Below are 5813 nucleotides of genomic sequence, written 5' to 3'. Positions count from 1 at the left end.
CAAAGCAATCTACAGATTCAATGCAATCCCTATCAAACTACCACTGGCATTTTTCATAGAACTAGAACAAAAAATTTCACAATTTGTATGGAAATGCAAAAGACCCCGAATAGCCAAAGCAATCTTGAGAACGAAAAATGGAGCTGGAGGAATCACGCTCCCTGACCTCAAACTATACTACAAAGCTACAGTAATCAAGACAGTATGGTAGTGGCACAAAAACAGAAATGTAGATCAATGGAACAGGATAGAAAGCCCAGAGATAAACCCACGCACATATGGTCACCTTATCTTTGATAAAGGAGGCAGGAATATACAGTGGACAAAGGACAGCCTCTTCAATAACTGGTGCTGGGAAAACTGGACAGGTACATGTTAAAGTATGAGATTCAATCACTCCCTAATACCATACACAAAAATAAGCTCAAAATGGATTAAAGACCTAAATGTGGGTGTGGGGTTGAGCCAGTTGTGAGACCCAGAGCTGCAGACGGGCAGGTGGTCCAGTGAGCTGATGACAGAGCGGCGGGCATTGGGTTCGTGAGCTGAGCACTGGCCCCGTATCAAGTTGGGCCGAGCCGCGCTGCAGCCGCTGCCGCCACCACCCCCCACCCGCAGCCAGCGACCCGCCACGGGCGCACTCCCACTCTGCGCTGTCTCTGATGGCGCCCATCTCTGGGGCCATGGTGAAGCACGAGCAGATCCTGGTCCTCGACCCGCCCACAGACCTCAAATTTAAAGTAATACTGCAGCCTTTTGACTATTACCCCAATGAGAAGAGTAAACACAAGTTTATGGTACAGACCATCTTTGCTCCACCAAACATTCCAGATATGGAAGCCGTGTGGAAAGAGGCAAAACCCGATGAATTGATGGATTCTAAATTGAGATGTGTATTTGAAATGTCCAATGAAAATGATAAATTGAATGACATGGAACCCAGCAAAGTCATTCCCCTGAACGCTGCAAAGCAGGACGGGCCCGTGTCAAAGCCACACAGTGTTTCCCTCAATGATACTGAGACGAGGAAGGTCACGGAAGAGTGCAAGAGGCTCCAGGGAGAGATGATGAAGCTATTGGAAGAAAACCGACACCTGAGAGATGAAGGCTTAAGGCTCATAATGGTGGCACATTCGGATAAACCTGGATACACCTCAGCTGCATTCTTCAGAGATAATGTCACCAGTCCTCTTCCTTCACTTCTTGTTGTAATTGCAGCCATTTTCATTGGATTCTTTCTAGGGAAATTCATCTTGTAGAGTGAAGCATGCAGAGTGCTATTTGTTCTTTTTTCTCTTGACCAGAAAAAGATTTGTTAACCTACCATCTCACTGGTAGTGTGGCCCACAGTGACCATTCTTTGTGTGTACAGTGTCATATAGGCCTCGCCTGCAACAGTTTCATGGTTAGAAACACAGTAAGAGCTGACTGTTGGGCTCCCGGACAGCGTGAACATCACCAGACCATCCCTAACAGGTGTCATTGCACATTCAGGCCTTTATGAAATTCATAAATAAAGAATTGTTCTTTCTTTGTGGTTTTAATAAGAGTTCAAGAATCGTTCAGAGTCTTGTAAATGTTATTTTAATAATCCCCTTAAATTTTATCTGTTGCTGTTACCTCTCAAAATACAATTTATTTAGATTGCTAATCCCACTCACTCAGGAAATGTCAAGAGGTATTCTGTGGGGAAATGGTGTCTCTTACAGTGTAATTTTTCCCCTTTACCTTTGCTAATATCATGGCAGAATTTTTCTTATCCCTTGTGAGGCAGTTAACTGAGTTTTTCATCCTTCTAACCCTGTCCCATGGTATTTAACACAAAAATAATAAAACTGTTAACAGATTCTTGCTCAGAAAAAAAAAAAACCTAAATGTAAGGCCAGAAACTATCAAACTCTTAGAGGAAAACATAGGCAGAACATTCTATGACATAAATCACAGCAAGATCCTTTTTGACCCATCTCCTAGAGTAATGGAAATAAAAACAAAAATAAACAAATGGGTACTAATGAAACTTAAAAGCTTTTGTACAGCAAAGGAAACCATAAACAAGACCAAAAGACAACCCTAAGAATGGCAGAAAATATTTGCATATGAAGCAACTGACAAAGGATTAATCTCCAAAATTTATAAGCAGCTCATGCAGCTCAGTAACAAAAAAAATAAACAACCCAATCCAAAAATGGGCAGAAGACCTAAATAGACATTTCTCCAAAGAAGATATGCACATTGCCAAAAAACACATGAAAGAATGCTCAACATCATTAACCATTAGAGAAATGCAAATCAAAACTACAATGAGATATCATCTCACATCAGTTAGAATGGCCATCATCAAAAATCTAGAAACAATAAATGCTGGAGAGGGTTTGGGGAAAAGGGAACACTCTTGCACTGCTGGTGGGAATGTGAATTGGTACAGCCACTATGGAGAACAGTATGGAGGTTCCTTAAAAAACTACAAATAGAACTACCATATGACCCAGCAATCCCACAACTGGGCATATACCCTGAGAAAACCAAAATTCAAAAAGAGTCATGTACCAAAATGTTCATTGCAGCTCTATTTACAATAGCCTGGAGATGAGCACAACCTAAGCGCCCATCATCGGATGAATGGATAAAGAAGATGTGGCACATATATACAATGGAATATTACTCAGCCATAAAAAGAAACGAAATTGAGCTATTTGTAATGAGGTGGATAGACCTAGAGTCTGTCATTCAGAGTGAAGTAAGTCAGAAAGAGAAAGACAAATACCATATGCTAACACATATATATGGAATTTAAGAAAAAAAATGTCATGAAGAACCTAGGGGTAAGACAGGAATAAAGACACAGACCTATTAGAGAATGTACTTGAGGATATGGGGAGGGGAAGGGTAAGCTGTGACAAAGCGAGAGAGAGGCATGGACATATATACACTACCAAACTTCAGGTAGATAGCTAGTGGGAAGCAGCCTCATCACACAGAGATATCAGCTTGGTGCTTTGTGACCGCCTGGAGGGGTGGGATAGGGAGGGTGGGAGGGAGGGAGATGCAAGAGGGAAGACATATGGGAACATATGTATATGTATAACTGATTCACTTTGTTATAAAGCAGAAACTAACACACCATCATAAAGCAATTATACTCCAATAAAGATGTAAAAAAAAAGATAAAAAAGGGAATAAGGGAGTACACAGGGGAAGATGGCGGAAGAGTAAGATGCGGAGATCACCTTCCTCCCCGCAGATGCACCAGAAATACATCTACACGTGGAACAACTCCTACAGAACACCTACTGAATGCTGGTAGAAGACCTCAGACCTCCCAAAAGGCAAGAAATTCCCCACGTACCTGGATAGGGCAAAAGAAAAAAAGAAAAAACAGAGACAAAAGAATAGGGACGGCACCTGCACCAGTGGGAGGGAGCTGTGAAGGAGGAAAGGTTTCCACACACTAGGAAGCCCCTTCGTGGGCAGAGGCTGCGGGAGGTGGAGGGGGGAGCTTCAGAGCCGCAGAGGAGAGCACAGCAACAGGGGTGCGGAGGGCAAAGTGGGGAGATTCCCGCACAGAGGATAGGTGCCGACCGGCACTCCCCAGCCCGAGAGGCTTGTCTGCTCACCTGCTGGGGTGGGCAGGGCTGTGAGCTGAGGCTCGGGCTTAGGTTGGAGCGCAGGGAGAGGACTGGGGTTGGCGGCTTGAACACAGCCTGAAGGGGTTAGTGCACCATGGCTACCCGGGAGGGAGTCCGGGGAAAAGACTGCAGCTGCCGAAGAGGCAAGAGACTTTTTCTTCCCTCTTTGTTTCCTGGTGCGCGAGGAGAGGGGTTTAAGAGGGCTGCTAAAAGGAACTCCAGAGACAGGCGTGAGCCTCGGATAAAAGTGTGATCCCCAGAGACAGGCGTGAGCTGCAGCTAAAAGCGTGGACCCCAGGGACAGGTGCGAGCCGCGGCTAAAAGCATGGACCCCAGAGAAGGGCGCAAGCTGCGGCTAAAAGCACAGACCCCAGAGACGGGTGGGAGACGCTAAGGCTGCTGCTGCCGCCACCAAGGGGCCTCTGTGCGAGCACAGGTCACTATCCACACCCCTCTTCCGGGGAGCCAGTGCAGCCCGCCACTGCCATGGTCCCGGGATCCAGGGACAACTTCCCTGGGAGAACGCACGGCGGGCCCCAGGGTGGTGCAACGTCATGCCGGCCTCTGCCGCTGCAGGCCCGCCCCGCACGCCATGCCCCTCCCTCCCCCTGGCCTGCGTGCGCCAGAGTCCCCGAATCAACGGCTCATTTAACCCTGTCCTATCTGAGCAAAAAACAGACGTCCTCCAGCAACGTACAGGCAGAGGCAGGGCCAAATCCAAAGCTGAGCCCCTGAGAGCTGTGAGAACAAAGAAGAGAAAGGGAAATCTCTCCCAGCAGCCTCAGAAACAGCAGATTAAAGCTCCACAATCAACTTGATGTACCCTGCATCTGTGGAATACATGAATAGACAATGAATCATCTCAAATTGAGGAGGTGGACTTCAAGAGCAAGATCTAGGATTTTTCCCCCTTTTCCTCTTTTTGTGAATGTGTATGTGTATGCTTCTGTGTGAGATCTTGTCTGTATAGCTTTGCTTCCACCATTTCTCCTAGGGTTCTATCCATCCATTTTTTAAAAATTTTTTTCTTAACAATTAATTTTAATAAATCTATTATACTTTACCTTCTTTCTTCCTTCCTTCCTTCCTTCCTTTCTTTCTTTCTTTCTTTCTTTCTTTCTTTCTTTCTTTCTTTCTTTCTTTCTTTCTTTCTTTTTTCTTTCTTTCCTTCCTTCCTTCCCTCCTTTAGACAATGATCATCCCAAATTGAAGAGGTGGACTTTGAGAGCAAGATTTATGATTTTTTCCCCTTTACCACTTTTTGTGAGGGTATATGTGTATGCTTCTGTGTAAGATTTTGTCTGTATAGCTTTGCTCCCACCATTTGTCCTAAGATTCTATCCGCCCTCTTTTTGTTCTAAATAATTATTTTTTAATTCAATAATTTTATTATACTTTACTTTATTTTATTTTACTGTATCTTCTTTCTTTCTGTCTTTTTTCCTTCCTTCCCTCCTTCCTTCCTTCCTCCCCCTGCCTCCCTCCCTCCTTTCTTTCCTTCTTTCCTTCTTTTCTTTCTTCCTTCCTTCCTTCCTTCCTTCCTTCCCTCCTTTCTTTCTTTCTTCCTACGTCTACTAATTCTCTCTACTTTTTCTCCCTTTTATTCTGAGCCATGTGGATGAAAGGCTCTTGGTGCTCCAGCCAGGAGTCAGGGCTCTGCCTCTGAGGTGGGAGAGCCAACTTCAGGACACTGGTCAACAAGTGACCTCCCAGCTCCACATAATATCAAATGGTGAAAATCTCCCAGAGACCTCCATCTTAACACCAGCACCCAGCTTCACTCAACGACTACCAAGCTACAGTGCTTGATAACCTATGCCAAACAACTAGCAAAACAGGAAAACAACCCCACCCATTAGCAGAGAGGCTGCCTAAAATCATAATAAGTCCACAGACACCCCAAAACACACCACCAGACGGGGACCTGCCCACTAGAGACACAAGATCCAGCCTCATCCACCAGAACACAGGAACTAGTCCCCTCCACCAGGAAGCCTACACAACCCACTGAACCAACCTTAGCCACAGGAGACAGACTTCAAAAACAACGTGAACTACGAACCTGCAGCCTGCAAAAAGGAGACCCCAAACACAGTAAGATAAGCAAAATGAGAAGACAGAAAAACACACAGCAGATGAAGGAGCAAGATAAAAGTGCACCAGACCTAACAAATGAAGAGAAAATAG

The 5813-nt window shown here is 45.0% G+C and overlaps 1 pseudogene; it reads left to right on the top strand.

The window, feature by feature from the left end:
* Window positions 1-647: 647 nt before the first annotated feature.
* LOC113616955 (vesicle-associated membrane protein-associated protein A pseudogene) lies at window positions 648-1265 on the top strand (annotated as a pseudogene).
* Window positions 1266-5813: the final 4548 nt, after the last annotated feature.

The sequence above is a fragment of the Aethalodelphis obliquidens genome, unplaced genomic scaffold (genome assembly GCF_003676395.1).
Source record: "Aethalodelphis obliquidens isolate GAN/ISIS:26980383/991018 unplaced genomic scaffold, ASM367639v1 scaffold1002, whole genome shotgun sequence".
NCBI classification, from domain to species: Eukaryota; Metazoa; Chordata; class Mammalia; order Artiodactyla; family Delphinidae; genus Aethalodelphis; species Aethalodelphis obliquidens.
Note: the sequence above shows the minus strand (reverse complement) of the source record. Positions and strands in the feature narration are given on the sequence as shown.